Source organism: Lissotriton vulgaris, chromosome 9 (genome assembly GCF_964263255.1).
Source record: "Lissotriton vulgaris chromosome 9, aLisVul1.2, whole genome shotgun sequence".
In the NCBI taxonomy this organism is placed as follows: domain Eukaryota; kingdom Metazoa; phylum Chordata; class Amphibia; order Caudata; family Salamandridae; genus Lissotriton; species Lissotriton vulgaris.
Genome location: NC_141697.1, coordinates 920,560,537 through 920,579,514, shown reverse-complemented (window position 1 = coordinate 920,579,514; position 18,978 = coordinate 920,560,537). Strand labels below are relative to the sequence as shown.

At 45.4% G+C, this 18,978-nt stretch overlaps 1 protein-coding gene across 4 annotated transcripts in view; it reads left to right on the top strand.

Moving 5' to 3' along the window:
- Positions 1-18,978, top strand: part of LOC147692521 (cytochrome P450 2B19-like) — a 467,523-nt gene that overhangs the window by 300,016 nt on the left and 148,529 nt on the right. The gene's annotated exons all lie outside the window — the stretch shown is intronic.

Sequence of the window (18,978 nt, the reverse complement as noted above, 5' to 3'; positions counted from 1 at the left end):
TGATGGTGTTATATCTGGCACAGGGTGCCCCTGATTTTCAAGAGTTTTCAAGCCGAGAGTGGCCAGAGCGATAATACTTTTTTCCATCTCGAGCAGGTTATTCTCTATTCTCGAGAGTCTAAGGTCAAGAGGGGAAAGAAGATTCTTTAGGGTTGCCCAAACCAGATCTATAAATTCCCTTTCGTTATTGCCTAACCCTTCAATCTGCGAGCCCTCAGTCTCTTGGACCATACTAGGTGGGATGACTTCGGGATCCACTGTACCACCCTCCCTAGGGATTTGAGACCCCATACTTTTTTCTTGAGACACATTAGATGGCACGTTAGGTGATAGTGCTCTTGTTGAGGTTAGATTTTGAGGAAGCACAATTTTCGCTTTTTTGCGTGCATAAGCAGTGCCTGTTCGACGCTTCCTTTTAGGTGGTTTACTAGTAGTGGGGTTTAAAGATAACTGGGGGTCAGGAGTCCGGATCTGGGCACAAAATGCAGGGGGGGGTTTGGCTTCCTCTACGTTGGAATATCGCTCTAGGGATGGGGAGGGGGTGGAGTTAGTTGAGATCCGATGGACATCAGCCTGTGTGACTACACATTTAGGGACAGCAGGGCGTTCAGGGGTAACCGCGGTGGCTATGTGGCCTAGCGAGGATTTTTTTGAGAGCGCTATCACTTGTGACAGTCTTCTAGCAGCAACCAGTTCTAAGGACACCCGGGTTTGCAATTTGGATATTTCATTGTCAATGGCGATGTTAGTACGGGTGATAAAATCGTCCATAGGGCCGCTAATTTGCGAAGCTGCCTTGGAGGTCTTGCTCCGAGTTGCCCTGGTACTCATTTCTTATGGAGCAAGTGGATGGATGCCTGTAGGAAAAAAAAAAAAAAAAACGATGGAGAGTGGGCCAGTCCAGTCCTCGGCCGTCCTCGAACGGCCTAAAACGGCCCGCTCTTTGCCCGGTCTTCGCCCCGGTCGCTCCCGCGCGCTCCCGCGCAGCGTGGGAGATCTGTATTTGTAGGACCAGGAGCCAATGAACAGGGTGAAAGGGGGTGGGGCGAGGCGGTCAGGGAGAGCGGGGCCAGGTGACTCGGCCACACGCACACCGGGACTCCTGGGAATGCGAGTCCCGGTTGCCGCTCGCAGCCCTTCTACCTTCCTCTAGCCTCCACGAAGACACCAGGCGCAGGAGATCCGAAGCGGGACCCGCGGAGCGGGTTCCGCGAGGCGTGGGTGGGTGAGCGGTCCTTCAGAGCAAAGCACGCCGTCCAACAGGTGAGAGGAGTGTCCCAGGGAGCTTCAAGACCAAGCCCCTTTTACTGCTGCTGATGGGGGTGGGGCGAGGCGGTCAGGGAGAGCGGGGCCAGGCGACTCGGCCACACGCACACCGGGACTCCTGGGAATGCGAGTCCCGGTTGCCGCTCGCAGCCCTTCTACCTTCCTCTAGCCTCCACGAAGACACCAGGCGCAGGAGATCCGAAGCGGGACCCGCGGAGCGGGTTCCGCGAGGCGTGGGTGGGTGAGCGGTCCTTCAGAGCAAAGCACGCCGTCCAACAGGTGAGAGGAGTGTCCCAGGGAGCTTCAAGACCAAGCCCCTTTTACTGCTGCTGATGGGGGTGGGGCGAGGCGGTCAGGGAGAGCGGGGCCAGGCGACTCGGCCACACGCACACCGGGACTCCTGGGAATGCGAGTCCCGGTTGCCGCTCGCAGCCCTTCTACCTTCCTCTAGCCTCCACGAAGACACCAGGCGCAGGAGATCCGAAGCGGGACCCGCGGAGCGGGTTCCGCGAGGCGTGGGTGGGTGAGCGGTCCTTCAGAGCAAAGCACGCCGTCCAACAGGTGAGAGGAGTGTCCCAGGGAGCTTCAAGACCAAGCCCCTTTTACTGCTGCTGATGGGGGTGGGGCGAGGCGGTCAGGGAGAGCGGGGCCAGGCGACTCGGCCACACGCACACCGGGACTCCTGGGAATGCGAGTCCCGGTTGCCGCTCGCAGCCCTTCTACCTTCCTCTAGCCTCCACGAAGACACCAGGCGCAGGAGATCCGAAGCGGGACCCGCGGAGCGGGTTCCGCGAGGCGTGGGTGGGTGAGCGGTCCTTCAGAGCAAAGCACGCCGTCCAACAGGTGAGAGGAGTGTCCCAGGGAGCTTCAAGACCAAGCCCCTTTTACTGCTGCTGATGGGGGTGGGGCGAGGCGGTCAGGGAGAGCGGGGCCAGGCGACTCGGCCACACGCACACCGGGACTCCTGGGAATGCGAGTCCCGGTTGCCGCTCGCAGCCCTTCTACCTTCCTCTAGCCTCCACGAAGACACCAGGCGCAGGAGATCCGAAGCGGGACCCGCGGAGCGGGTTCCGCGAGGCGTGGGTGGGTGAGCGGTCCTTCAGAGCAAAGCACGCCGTCCAACAGGTGAGAGGAGTGTCACATAAAGGTCACCCATCACCCACTGCCTTCTCTGGCTGTTTCCATGGTAACACCTCATTCTGCACCTGGCTGAAGGCACAGGTCAAAAGTTCATATCTCAACGTTCTACATCAAACCAAGAATGCTGATTTCCCTCCAAAAACACCTGCCTATCCACAGCTCTGTTACATGTCATTTTTTGACACCCAATAGTACTTTTCGTTTAACATAAACATTAACATGCAACGTAGTCTTCAATGTTGAGGTATTACAATCAACCAATCATTTTTATTTTTTCAACCACACCAAGCCTCATCCATTTTTTTATCCTGACTTTCAGCTTCTAACTTCCACTTCCACTTCCACTTCCAGAACCCATCGGAGTACGAGTGCATCTGCCTTGAAAATGAAGGTTTGGCTTTTAGGACACAGCTATATTCACCGGAGTGGAAAATATGCAGCAAACAGACGAATTTCCAACCTTGATTTACCAAATGTGCAGATAAGGTGGATTGGCCAGAGAGGATTGAGATGTCACCAATTGATACCATTGGTGAAAACTTTTATGCATCTCCCAGAACCTGACCTTATAATTGTGCACTGTGGTGGGAACGATCTAGGCACATTGACTGGGGTAGGTCTGGAAATGCTTCTAAAAGACACCTTTCGACAATTGATGACACTTTTTCCTCGAACTGCCTTGGTATATTCCAATATATGCTAAAGACAGAAATGGAATTGGTCCAATCAACATTGTGCACAAATTGAGAAAGCAAGGAAACATGTAAATAAATCTGTTTCTGCTTTCCTCAGAGATTATAGCATGGGTTCTATTTACCACAACAACTTGCGTTATAACATGCAAGGCATCTATAGGAAAGATGGTGTTCATTTCACGGATGAGGAAAACAGAATCTTCCTCTGTAACATGAGACTCTGCATCAGTACTTACTTATAAATGCAGAAAAAAGTCAATTAACACAAGGGCTCTTTTCAGAGCCACCTTATATCTAAACACTCAAACTTCTGAATTATCTCCATTTTTACACTCTTGTAAATAGGTGTGCGCGACCGGGTGCGCGCACCCCGCAACTTTAAAAAAAAATATATATATATTTTCGCGTTCAAGGGCCTTTGCACCCCCTGAGAAAACCTACACGGCCAGACAATCTCTACCTTGGCCCCTTTCCATGTTCCAACGCTTTGAAATGTACAATATATTCACTTGCACTAACAAAATGGCGGTCAACACTTCCTGATTTCCTTCGAATCGAACGTTCACAAACGTCACACAGCAAAAAAAAAATTCCGCTTGCACCTGTGCGCGCTTATAGATATATAATTGACTTCAACTTTAATTTTCTCAGCAACTACTGAACGGATTTACACCATTCAAACAGTAGCGTAATCTGCGAGCCGGACTCTACCTTTTTGCCAAATTTCTTATAAATCCATTCAGCCATTCGAGCTGTAGCCGTGTCTAAACGGCCTATGGAAAATAACATGGAGAAAACACGTTTTGGGACCCCCCTTTTATCTCAGCCCCCACTTGACGAATCCCCCCCAAACTTTCAGGGAAGGAGCGCAGCGGACCGAGCCATCTTCTTTGAGAAATTCGCAAAGATTCATCCACCGGGGCCAAAGTTAATCCAAATAGAATGTTGAGGATTTCCTATGGAAACTAGGTCCTAACTATAACTACCTACCGGCGACCGCCAGTAGGTAATTATATATATATATATATATATATATATATATATATATATATATATATATATATATATATATATATATATATTTTTTTTTTTTTATTTTTTTTCGGAGTGGCCAAATTGTGGGAAGGATAATTAGGGAGGGTACTGCAGGGAGGGAGACCTGTAAATAAAATGTTAGCCTTGAATACTCTCAATGTAGTTTTTAACCCACTGTAGCTTTCAGTTTTGAGGGTTAAAGTCTCAAAGTCTGTAAACTGTCATTTGTTAACTAAAAAGAGTTGTTAACTTAGATAAATGTCTCTGCAGATTATATCTCTCTTCATCAACTTGCAAAAATACTTATTCGCTGTGTTTTTGTAAACAGATAATTCTTTGTTAAACCTTCAAAGACTGTGAAAACGATCACCTTCAGAATGTGCTTAAAACATTGTATCTCTCGAAATGTCTTTAACCTTAACTAAGCACTGTTGAATTAAAACCTTCAAAAACTGTGAAAATTATAACCTTCAGTACGTGCTTAAAACATTGTTTCTCTCGAAATGTCATCAACCTTAATAAGCACTGCTGTACTATTGCAGAGAAAATATCTGGAACCATGAACCAAAACTGGCTGCTCATTATTTACGAATGAGCCATGTCTTTTCCTTAAATAAGCAAATGCTGGAAAAATATATTGAAGGCAAATCTCCTACCTGATTCCTGGAGATTAGATAAATCAAACCTGCAGTTTTCAGAGACACCACAATTTACTCTTCATTTCAGGAAGGCAGCAGGAACCAAAGAATCAGGGTTTAAGGAAAACAACTGCTGTCCCAAATCAATGCACCAGCCTCAGGGAAATTCCTCAATAACAAGCACATTTTCACAACTGCAGTCTTCTTTTATAGGCTAAGACCATACCCAACAGGGCAGGGATTCTTCAGGACTCCACTGGAACTTTCCAGAATACTCTTCTGGAACTTTCCAGAATATACACATACAAATGAATGGTGGGGATTCTTCAGGACTCCACTGGAACTTTCAAGAAAACTCTTCTGGAACTTTCCAGAATACTCTTCTGGAACTTTCCAGAATATACACATAAAAATGAAGAGATTAAGAAGACAAAAATAATACACTATGCTACAAAACTAAGTGCATGTGCAAGATGGACTTAACCTGTTACAAACAAGAAAACAATTTGCAAAGCATAATTTGTTTGAAGAAATACTCATACAATATTTACCATATCAGTTACGTGTAATGCATGCCAAGGAATCCATGCACATAGTGTAAAGCACGGAGGTGATGAACCATGACACAATGTTAGAAATGGGGGTCTCTAGTTGGTAGAAGTAGATACCTTTGTCCAAATAGGGACCCTTGCTTCTAGTCCGGTTAACTAACCCCTGCTCACCCCCTTGGTAGCTTGGCATGAGCAGACAGGCTTATCTCAGAGGCAGTTTGTAAAGTATTTGTGAACACATACAGTAATACAGTGAAAACACTACAAATGGACATCACACTAGTTTAGAGAAATAAGTGATCTTTATCTAAACCAACACAAGACCAAATTACAAAAATCCACAATACAGTAGTAAAAATATGACTTTCAGATGGTAGAAATAGTTCAGTTCAGAGTAAATTGTAGGTGCAACATTTTCTCGCAAAGTACCTATGATGCATCAAACAAACAAACAAAACGGGCCGCAGGGAAGGTGATACGTCGGTTACTTGCACCGGGGGCGGTGATGCGTCGGTTCCTTACTGCAGCGCAGGGGAGTTGATGACTCTGTTTCTTACCAGAGAGGAGTTGTTGCGTTGATTTCTTACTGCGTGGGGAGTTGATGCCTCTGTATCTTACTGTGTCCCCCAACGATATGACAAACTTGGTGCCTCGATGCAATGCAACGATCCGGTATGATACACGAACTCTTGCAGCCATACTGCAGGCCTTGCGTCAAAATCGGTGCGTTGGTCTCAAAGATCGGGGCGCTTGATGAGGCGTGCAGCGATTTCGCGAGCCGCTGCAGGTGATGTGACGGTTTCTTTGGCGTTGCGTCGGAAACAGGTGCGGATGCGTCTCACTTCTTCGAAGTTGTGTTACTTTTCCAGCTCCAAGTGAGAAACAGTCTCTAGAGGTCCAAAACAACAGCAGGCACCTATTTGCAGGTCAGAACACCCAGCAAGGAAGTTCAGGGGAGCTGGTGGTGAAGTCTTTGTGTCCCTGAGATTTCAGAATAGGAGGCAAGCTCAGTTTCAAGCTCTTGGAGATCTTTTCTTCAAGCAGGTGACAAATCAAACAGCAAAGTCCTTTTCTCCTTTCCATGTCAGTAAGTAGTCACTGCAGGCCAACCCCAGACAGCAAACGGCAGAGGGGCAGGATTCCTACTTAGCTTCTCCATCTCTCCTTGGCAACGGTCTCTCTTGATTCCCAGAAGTCTGGGGTCTGGGCCCACTTTTTATACATAAAAATCCTTTGTTCTCCGAAGGCAGAGAGTGTCTGTATCCAGCCAAAACCAGCCCTGCCCTCGCTGATGCAGGTTCCCTGCAGGAGGTGGAGACAGCATTGTTGAAGGCAGACCAGGCCCATTCCGGTGAAAGAAAATCTCATCCCCATCCTCTAAATGCAGCCCAGGTCTATTCAGCCCAGCCCTGACTCATCAGACTTCTGAAGCCGCTGCTCCTCTCCAGCCCCTGTCATCCAAAAGTGGTATTTTCAAACACAGAATGTAAAAATCACCCTCACTAAAAGATGCATTTTAACATTCTGAGTTCAAGCATACTAAACTTTAATTTTCTACATTGTACCCAGGGCCAGCTAGGTTTATAAGATGTTATAAACAAACTCCCCATTCTGTCCTATGGGAGCAGGTAGCCTTGCAATAGTGAAAAACGAAATTGACAGTATTTCACTATCAGGACATGCCACACACATCAGGGCATGCCCTACCGTTCCCATACAATGCACCCTGCCCACAGGGGTACCTTGGGCCTACCTTAGCGATGACTAATATGTAGAAAATGGAAGGTTTAGGGTTTGGCAAGTGTGTGACTGCATCACTGCACACAAGCTCTACAATGGCAGGCCAGAGTTAAATTTTATAGGCTGCTTCTGTGGTTGGCACTAACAGTGCTACAGCCCACAAGCAGCATTTGATTTACAGGCTCTGGGCACACACAGTGCACTATACTAGGGTCTGACAAGTAAATCAAATATGCCAATCATGGAATCCCTAATCCATAACAACAAGTTACTAGGGAGCACTTGCACTTTGGCACTGAACAGTAGTGGCAAAATGCCCATAGCATTTAGACCAGCAAAACGGAGTCCAACACACAGCAAAAACACAGGAGGCAAAGCAAAAATGCAGGGGAGGCCCAAGCCAATGGTGCCAGGTCTAACACAAAGTATCATCAATCTTGCTTTCAAGCTTTTGCATATATATGCATCTAATCAGAGAGCATCCTGGAAGCATTATACGTAGCCTCTAAATGTTTAAACTTTCCAAACTTGTGTACACATTTTTATACTGGAACCACTGTCAGTAGTACAGTCTGAGCGTACAACATTTCTTTAGAGCGGTCACTCTAATAATAAATTCTTTATATTAAGGATGCATAAATACAAGTTCAAACAGCATTAACATTTGGACATAAATATTACATTAGCTGCAGACAATGTCTTTGTCTGATTAATAACATGGTACTGTAATCTGGCAGAAAAGTGTCTGCTTGTCCCATGGTCAAAATAAACAGAAAAACGTGTTGTCCTTGACCCCAAACAATATGTTCTGGATGTCAGCCTATAGGAATTCCATATCCCTGATGGTTCCAGTAAAAGTATTGTGTGACCTTCCAGAAGCATTCAAGTTTCCCTGGTAACAGTGCAGTACATAGGGCCAGTGGTTCCCACATGTATTCACTGCCCCACTTGGTCCTTTCAAAGATGGACCACAAGAGGAGTATGCAAGCCCAAGGGGGGCTAGGAGCTCCACAAACTCAGCATAGGATAAGATTTTCTACCAAGGGTGTCTTCTCAGCTCAACAGCAGTATCCACTGCCTTTAGGGCTCTTGGGGCATCAGGGTACACCAGGCACCAAAGCGCTGCTCGGTGGGGTTACAGGACCCATGTTGATCCCTCGATGATCCATTGTGCAGCGCAGCTTCACCTTTGGGGCTGGAACTTGTTGCCCCTGACTCTCCCCTTTGCTGTCCATGCTAATCCTTCTCTTCTCAGTCCTCATGTGAACTAAGCCTGATGCTATTGTCATCCTCCATTTCCCGGGCATGCGCTCAGCTGCACCTTAGGCCCAACTATATTCTCCTGTAGTATCAATTGAGTCCCGCAATTCCATGGCACTTATATGTGATCCAGCACTCCCAGATTGGTGCTCGCATCTAAGAGCAGTGTTGGTATAGAGGACATGGTTTCACCGACTGCAAATCAGGGTAATAGAATTATTTGGGTTTCAGGCCTGTAAGCAACATAGTAATGCATCCTATGCCATTGTGTGCCCAGCCATGGTCCTATTGCTATTATTAAATCACAAAGGAAACTATTACGATGTCGGTCAGAGGAGCGTGTGACCGTCACGTAGTGGGATGGAATCTACCCGACTATTAGCCGGTGGTTTCACCCGCAGTATTAGGATGTGACTGCAGCAAAACATACATGCTTCTATTGCAGCTTTTGCTGCAGCTGGAAAAGGGCGTCAGCACAAGCTGCAATAGAAACATTTATGTTTTCAAACATCCCTGCACCATGTGGCAGGCACCATGTGGTACCTTCCACATGGTGCAGAGATGTTTAGGGTGGGCACCACAGGCCCCCCCCACACCCCCCCCCCCCTCCCCCCCAGGCCCCATAGTGGAGGGCCAGGGTAGAAGCGGGCTCTGCTAGGGGCACCCAAAGTCACTTTCCGTCTGCCTTTATGGCGCACAGACCGCCATGAAAGAGCATGCGGAAAGTGACATTGTAATCCCGACAGCGGAACAGCCGAGGCTGGCTTTGCTGCTATGTTGGGATTACAATTGTGCCTGCTGCCTCGACGGGCTACTTGAGTCCATCGGATGTGGAGCTGCATTTCCACATGGGTTTCCCTCCTGCATCATAATATGTCGGTCGGATGTAAACCTATGATGTCGGGTGGAAAGCCTCCGATAAGCTGTTGGATGGCTTCCCGCCTAACATCATAATGAGGGCTGCAGTATTTTTGAAAAGTGCAATTGTGCTGCCAGTTTATAACTCTCAACAAGAAATTCCTCTTTTTCTGCCTTTACTCGCAGTGTAACAGTTGTGGGTGGAACATTGATTTTTAGAGACTGGACTAAACAGGGGGCATATCTTTATACATCAGCCAAACTCTCTCCAGCCCAACAATTGACACTTATAGTGCTTCTTGCAACTATAAAGAGGTGGAACAGTCAATGCCTGAACAACTCCATCCTTCCTAGACCTGAATTTAAATGACAATGTCTGTTAAAACAATCAAGAGTTAGCCTGTTCCATAGCCTTGAGCAAATGTTGAGTTCAGATATCAGACATGGGTTCACAACTAATCAGACCAAGGGTCTCTAAAATCCAAGACGACGGTGAAGAAATGGTTTGCTCCCCCTGCTGAGCTAAACAGGGGAATTAGAGGTACTTCTGAGAGCTTGAGAGACATGAGAAAATGTGCCAAGTTTGCTTTTGCTTGCCCATCACAAAAACAGGTCTAATGGCGCATTCACTTTTCCTGCAAATGTAATTGAAGTAATTGGGTCAAATAAACTTTATAAATAGAAAATGGCCAGCGGATTCAGGCATGGTGATGAAGTGATCTTCATAAAAGGGTTTTATTTTAGATGAATGGAGATAGAGATTGTTGGTAACAGTAATGCTTATTCTCTTCTAAGGAGGTTGCCTTGATGGAAACAAAAGCTATTCAAATACTTTTATAGGCTCCCAGAAGTTCCCAAAACTCATAGTCTCCATGTTCTCCCTGCCAGATTCAGTTCTTATAAGGTCAGAGGCTTGATGCTGCACGGAGATGTCCCTCAACAGTTACCATGTAAGTACACCTTCAGGCCCTAATCCAAAGTTCCCACAACACATGAGTAGGCAGCTTCAAAAGTATCAGTGATTGGTACATGGCCTATATTCATATTTCCTGCTGTGTTGATCTTGGCATGGTAATCAATTCACACACAAACTCAAACCCATGCTTAGATGCAATATTTGCTTAGGTTCTATCGCCTTCAGTACCAGGATAATTATATTTTCACTGCATTTGATGTTGAAAAGCTGGAATAGTTATTACAAAGGTGTTAACCCAGGTTTCTAAAAATGCATACTGCATCAAGGCATTTATCCTCATAGAATACTTATTGCCCATGATCAGGAGGTTTTCAAACTTTAGCATATCTTGCTATTCTCACAAGTAAAAACAAGATATAAAGAGCTAAAGATGATGGTTCTACATGTGGGTTTCCATCCCATAGCACACCAAAAAAGCAGAGAGATCGCCTTTCAGCTCCTCCTCTTTGGGTTGCCTCATTTTGCCTAATCGAGATCAGAAGGAAGATCACTAAATTAAAGGTTAACAGAAGAGAGGCCAAGATACAAGCTCGAACTCCATGATTTTTGACGCTTGATTGTGCTGAGCTAAACTTTAAGAATTTTGGGCCTTATTTACAAGAAATAACTCAGCCTGGCACCATAAGCCACTTAGCTGCACCGTGCTGCATCACCTTTAAAGCACAGTGATGCGTCATATTTACATGAATATGTTGCATCCCTGTGCTGGTGCACAATAGGCCGCCATGTGCCAACGCAGGCACCATTGTGTCATGGTGGAAGGGTGTCTGCGTTTTAGGGTTGAGTGTTTTTGTGCAGGAAGGGACACCTTCCTGCACAAAAAAACAATCACATGAGGTGTTTTCCTATTTCTATGTTTGCTGCAGACTGCAGCACGCATAGAAAGAGGAAAAAATGAGGAGAAATATAAGTACTTATCCTCATTATGCCTCTTTGCGCCTCCCCTAGGGAGGCGTAGGCTTCAGACGCATTCCCAGGTTTACGAAATGTTGTAAATCTGAGAATACGGCAGAATTCATGGGTGTTGCGTGGGAACACCCACAGCAACAACCATGCTTCCAAAACAGCCTTTAAGACTAGAAGCTAAGAAACACATGTGAATATAGGCATATCACTGAAGAAAACTAAAACTTCTTTAATACAGTACATGATGCCCAGAAGGGCCCAAGCGGAGGAAGCATGGAAGCAGAGATACAAAGCAGAAAGATGAAGTAGTTAACCCCTTCGGTGCTCAGGACGGCCCCCGGGCCATCACGTGTCACGGTGGGCATGTGCTAATGACGGCTGGGGGTGGCCGAACTCTGCCCAGTCTCTATTTCGCCCGAACAGTGCAAAAATTCGGCCAGTGCACAAGGGGTTAAAAAGTAAGAAGAATTTATTATCTCCCATGTCATTCTCCACCTTGCCTTCCTTAGAAGGCAGAAAAACCCAGGGTCTCATTTATGAAAAGTGACGCATCGCTGCGAGAAAACAGTGAAGTGTCAATTTTCATTGCGCCCTCCTTCTGACACCAATGATGCGTCATATTTACAGTATGACACATCATGTCGCAAGGAGTTAAAAATACGTCAGTATTTCTTACATATCTGTAGGCACAAAAATTACGCAGCGCTGGAGTGTGTCACAAAAGTGACGCCACTCCAGCAATGGGTCGTTACACATGGGCAAGTCCCATGTTAAATGTGGCTGCGTCAGTGTTACACCTGCTATGAGGCAGGAGTAAGATATTGACACATTGGAGTCCCAGAAGTGGCGCAATTAAATCTCATAGATTTCACTGCATCACTTTTACGACCCTTTCTTGCGTCAGAACGCCCCCATATGCATACATTATACCTGGCGCAGGTATAATGTGGAGCAGGGGTTTACAAAATGACGCATCTCCCTAGATGAATAACGTTGTAAATATTATGCAACATGTTGCATTTTTTACCCCGCCAGTGCATTACAAAAAGTGAGGTACCGGCAGCGTAAAAGTGACTCAAGGCCTCATAAATAAGGACCCCAGAATCTGGTTCTAATGAAATCCATTGTCTGCCGCACACATTCATACGACCAAGAGAAACACAGGAGTGGCTCACTTGCTAACATTCACCCAGTATATGTCGCCAGGTCTTCCAAGTACACCCAAGCTTGACAATTTCTTCCATGAAAAGACTAAGTCCATCGAGCTTGACATACAATCCAAGATGGCGCTACAGCAAACTATGGGCCAAGATTCCAACTGTGGCGATTTATTCAAAGTACAATTTATTATCCAGGGGAAGTCACTAAAAACAATGCCTCTTGGCACACCTACTCGCCAATCTCTCAACAAATTATCGACAACACTCTTCAAGCAATCAACCCCTCCAATAATTTCTCTGATCCCCGGCTCCCGCCTTGTTCATCTATCCTACCACTATGGGCTAAAATTATAAATGCCTCCCTGAGTCAAAGTGTCATTCCGGACTGCCTTAAAATAGGGAAGGTCACACCTATACTTAAGAATGCTGATGCCACTCCATCTGATCTAAACAACTATCGGCCTATAACCAACATCCCCACTTTGGCGAAACTATTGGAGAAATGTGTACAAATTCAATTATGCATTCACATTGAGAATTATAACCTCTTAGATATTCACCAATCGGGCTTCCGCCAAGGGCACAGCACAGAATCTGCACTCACACATATTATGGACGACATCCTTAAAATACTTGACTGCAATGAATCATGTCTGCTGATTCTTCTTGATCTGTCCTCCTCCTTCGATAGGGTCAAGCATGACAACCTTCTGTCCCTATTGGAACGAAGGATGGGCCTTTTGGGCACAGTGCTGTAATGGTTCTCCTCCTTCTTAAATAACAGAACTCAAAGATTAAATATGAGGATTTCACTCTCGCAACCCTCTATGATCACCCTTGGTGTTCCTCAGGGATCTGCCCTATCACCCATTCTTTTCAACCTCCTAATGGAGCCTTTGGCGAACGCACTGAGATCTGTGAACATTCTGTATCACTTGTACGTGGATGACACCCAACTGTATCTGAAAATCAGCTCGCCAGAAGATTTCATTGCCCTCAACACTATTCTACTGAACACGCAAAGCTGGCTCACTACCACCTCATGCTGAATACCAAAAAAACTGAATTCATTCTCATCTCGCCACTGAGCCACATACCAAAGCTAGACTTATGGTTAAAACACCTAACCTCCTTAGACTATGTCCCCTCATCATTGACTCAGCAAAATCCTTAGGAATCACCATAGTCAAACATATGAATATGCAGCTGCACATCTCTATTGCCTCCAAGGGAGCTAATTACAAGCTGAGTATATTAAGCAAACTCAAGCCCTTCCTCCCTCAGGCTGATCTAAAAATGGCAGTACAAGCCCTAGTGCTACCCAGTTTAGACTACAGAAGCACCACCCTCTGTGGTCTTCCTAAATACAAGCTGGCTCGGCTAAGAGCAGCACTGAATGCTGCAGCTAGACTGGTTTCAGGAACCAAAAGAAATTGTCACATCTCTCCAACCTTGAAAGCCCTGAATTGGTTACCCTACGAGGCAAGAATACACCTTACAGTGGCCTGCATGACACACAAAGCAATTCACAACAAAGCACCCAGTGACCTGGCTCTAAAGTTGGAAAGGTCTGAAGGCTGCAGACGACTTCTAAGTGAGAGCAGTTACCTTCTGAAATCTCAATCCTTCCATAAGAAGAGAACTGGTTGTAGAGCTTTCTCAGGGATTGCACCAAGGATTCAGAACTTCTTACCTCCAGTAGTTCGTCGAATCACTTCCCTTACCGCCTTCAAAAAAGAAGTATGAACAAATGCATGACATAAGTTTGATTACTAGGATGTCACCGAGTCATCTTTATGATTGGAATACTATTGCCTATCTCAGGTGGAATGGTTGAGTCCATTTTATGTATGACGAATATCACTACCCTTACTGTTCATTAACTGTATGTAGTGTAAAGCTTAGCTGGTGGTGGGTCCATCTTGGTTTTATCTATACACTTCTTATCCTTTGGGATTTGATCGTGGTTATAATATATGTTTGCTAGCACATTCACTTAATGTTCTTTAAATGTATATTGTACTACGTCCTGCAGTTTCACGGTCCTCTATGTTTGTTAGTCATATATCCTTTATTCCTTTTGTACGAATTGACATTTTTGAATGTATGCATACCTCAACCATTTATGTTCTTATACTGTAAGGCGCTCTGATACCCTCGTTGGTCACGTTCGGGCTATATAAAACTTTATAAATAAAATAACTATAGCAGCTCGCTAGAAATCTGGTTCTAGTGACTCACTTGCAAAGTGGAAGGAAATCCTCAGAGCCCTAAGTAACACTCCTACCAAAGATAATCCAGAGTGGCCAGAAAACTATGAGTCAGAATGCTACACGAGCGATTGCCAGTGGCTAGATATTTTGCAAGCATTTCTTCCAACACATTTTGGGGGATATTCTCATGAATGTGTGATAATCATCGCCAAATTAACTTAACGCAACTCTTCACATCACAATCTATCACGGCAATATAACACTGTGATATTGTTGTATTCCCAACCCGGCGGCACCATGCGATAGTAGCAGGATAATGCGCCTAAAAATTAACCCGACCCCGAAAAATTGTGAAAAACGAACGTGAAAAAAGATGTGATGACTCAAATTGCGATGCAAAAAATCAGGGACAACCAGCGACAGGCCTGCAATTCCCACACTTCATGAGGGAAAATGCACTATACAAGCAACAAAAAAAACACACCAAAACCAAAGCTAACAGCGTACCACCATGAATGCACCCGGAGCGAGTGCAGAGGACAACCCAAAATCCACAAGCCCCATGGAAGACCAGCCAGGAACCCCGTGTACGGGGATGGGCAAGGAGAAGAGGAAGAAAGGGTTCAGTCCGCAGGAAGACCAGATCATCGTCACGGAGGTGATAGAACACTACCAACAACTGTTCATCACCTCCACTGCGTCACTGGCAACATAAACGGAATTATGGAAGTCCATTGTCAACAACTTTAATGCAGTCAGAGTGTCGAGGAGGTCAATGGAGGAGGTCAAGAGGCGCTGGCATGATGTGCAAAGCCAGACCAAACAGAAACACGCCGCCAACAGGAAGGCAGCAAAGGCGACTGGAGGTGGGAGTCCTGCACCACAGGAGGAGCTGGATGAGTTGGAGGTAATGGTGGCCACAGTCATCCGTGTGGAGAAGGTGCAAGGAGTTGGGGGTCTGGACACAGCTCGATATGACCTGGCCCAACAGCAACAGGGTGAGTAACCACCAAGGACTGGGTGGCCGGAGGGAGATGGGCATGATGGCACACATACGCAATCATGTGTAGCACACTGTACACGTACAATAATAGTGGAACATGTCTCTGATACCCTTGGCACACTGCAGCACACATATAAACACCAAGTAGGCCCCCATCCACAATGTGCACATATGGGCCACCCCCATATCACCAATCCCACAACCTACCTATGCACATGTGCAGAATCCAGAAAGGCAGCGGCTCTGTGAGCCACACTGACAATGCAAGTGACACTCCATGACCGATAGCATGGCTGCAGTCAAAATAATTACCGGAACCGGTCCTAGGATGCCTGTTTTCGGTCCACGGAGGACCTGGCTTGGCAGTTCGGGCTGGACTGTGAGGCACAGGTTCAAGACTGATTTGCATATGGCCAGGTCTAAACTGGGGTGGCATGGTGAGCAAAAGAATGATGGATTTAACACAGATCTCTTGATTGGGGGTGAATGTTTTGATTTGTTCTGCATTCCGTCCATCAATTGTGTGTCTTTTGTAGTCAAAATAAATGACATGGTGCACGAGTCGACATGGAGGTGGCCCAGTGTGGATCACATCCGTAAAGGAGCTGGTCACACTCTGACACATCCACGAGCACCTACAACCCATGACGTCAAGAACACAATCAGCAAACTAACAATGCACACGAGCACAAAATCTGTCCAAGAGTACAAATGACCTAAGTCACAAACATCCCAGCACCCGAAAAGCACACAAGTCAAAGGCACACCGCCTCAAAGGGTTAAGGGGCCGCTTAATCAGAGCTGCAGGGGTGACTCTCCCACAATGCAGCACACACACAAAGCAATCACAGCACATCAACATTGACGGCAATGTGGCAACACTTACACCACAGGACAGAGAACACAACTGGGGCCTGTTGTGCCTAGTAACTGGCCACTCACATCTGGCATTGCATGGTACTGTGAGATGATAATGTACAAGTACAACCACACATCTGTCATGTAGTCGAAATGTCCACTATTTGCTGTCAAATAACTAGCTCCACCAAAACAGTCAAAATGTACATTGTCATGCAGTCTGTATGTAAACATCTACAATGCATCAACATACATGGGACACTCTGTTAACCGAGAAAAAAGAGGTGAGGAGGGTCTGAAGGGGTCAGTTTACCGACCCTGACATCTCAAGACCCCAACTCAAATATAATAATAAGAGAAGAGATGTCCGGTCAAGAGAATGCGTGTGCTGCACTGAAAACTAAAGGCAAAATGAGATCATGTAGCAACCGATTGAAGTGACACAGGGCTGAGAAACTCCCATCAGCTCACCCTTATGGCGGAATATCATCATGTGGGATACAGATAGTAAATCCAAACCTCGCCCAACCCATCAATCGATGGTGCAGTGATGGATTTCTGAGGTGGAACTCTAGCCACAGTGTTATTCAAATGATGCTGATGATGTGCAGTGCTGAGAATAAGTGTGTGAAAGTTATTAAAATTGACTACTAGGGCAAAAAATGAGTTTAATAAGCATTGTCCCAATGTCAAAAATAAATTTACGGCCAATAGTCTGAAATTATAACTATGTTCAGGCGCTGTGCAGTGAGGTCAACATGTTTCAGCCGAGCGGAACAACTGTCCGGCTTTCTTCAGGACCTAGAAGGGATAGCTACTGCAAAAAGTGCAAGTGGGAATAAATATGAATACCATTGATGTGCAACAAATATTCAATTACTCCTACCAGGAACTTGGGTCCCCAATGTAAGTTGGTGGGATTGAATTAGTTGTCCTTTCCTAAAGGAGAAGAAGGAGAACAGTGCACAAAGTATATATAGTAAGGTTGTATACATATATCCCAAAATGACATAAAGAAACAGTGCAGACAACACACTGACATCGAAGAGAAACGTCCCTTCGTTGAACAGAAGGCTGTAGTCCTTCTATTTGACAAATTCTGTTTGAAAATTAATTTAGTTAGATTTTTTACTCACCCAGCATTATGTGGGAGATAACCTCACCTCGCCCGGCAACCGCTCGAGAAAATGAGGCCCCGCTCTGTTATGTAAAAATGAAAATAAGGGCACAGTCAATGTCGTATTTGTTGTGACCAGCTGGTTTGCTATATTATTTTTACTTTAAAAAGGAACCTAGTTGTTGCATAAACGACATTCCATCTATGAGCAAAAGCGGCTGAGACTTCGCAATATTTGGTATGAGGTGGTCTATCCCTTGAATAGTTAAGGATTCACTTTATGGCGAAGGCATAAGTGAATAGTTAAAGATACACTTTATGGCAAAGGCATAAGTGAAAACATAATCGGTTAGAGACGATGCGAATCACCACGTCTATGTCTTATCAAAATAAGAGGAGAATTATACAAAGCGTAGCAAGTTTAAGAAGTCCTCTTAGTGTAGATCAATTTCCTCGAAAAGAAACCGGGACCTACCTAACCGTCGGTACACCTCCCTGGCGTCCGAGAGGAAGTGGAGGTACCGGAAGAGGCATCACCGCGCTCTTTATAGCACACTGTATTTAAAAATAGGTCCAATTAGGTAGTCAATTGCCGCATACCTCTCGCTACTGTCGCGTGAAGAGCGAGCCACTATTCTACTCGTGCATGCGCTCTAACTAAATCCTGAAGCGCATGCATGAAGGTATAGTAGGTGTGCACTCGTGCCGCGCGCTGTAGCGAAGTAAGATGGCGCATGCACAAAGCTTTATTAGATGAAGCGCTCGACTCGCGCTGATGCGCGTGAGCTTGGAATCATTACTACACATATTTAATAAAGCATTTAGTACAGCTTCCATTAAATACCCATGCCTCATATTTGTTGATCACTCAAGGGTATCCATAGATCTGTAGAGGAAAAAACGCTTTGCTCGTATTTCAATTGCCGGGGAACCACAGAAACACAGCAAGTCTTATTATTTTATTGTTGTTGTGTAATTTTGACATAACCAGTAAAATATCCAAATATTTGGTATTTGGTGCTGGCTAATATCGTAAGTTCGAGATTAAGGATATAGAACAACTTGACAGTTCTGATATGGATTCTTATTAGATAGCCAGAAAACTTTTCAGTATTTTGGAAGAAGCACATTAAAAACAGTACAGGCAGATCTAGAGGCTTGTGAGCACTACATCTAGTTGTGCAGATAGTTAGTCATACATTCAAGGGGCCAATGAGAACAGTGAATCAAAAAGCCCATTGATGTGAGATTGTAAAAGATCTGATGTTTATGCATCACTTATGCACTGGTGTACAGGTGCAAAATTAGATACATGAGGATTTAAGAAAAGGGGAGGGGAAGGGAAGGAATACCATTGTGCCAACGGGAACATCTAGATGCATGACCCTGCATTGTTTATAATTTGGTATGGAGACAGACCTATAGGTGGAATGTGATTACAATGATATCCACGGTATGTCATCATTGAGGCCTTTACTGTCACTCCTCAACTTAAAAATCCATTTCTGCTTCTTAACAAACAGGAATCTAGAACACGTCACTGATATGTGACGGAATGAATG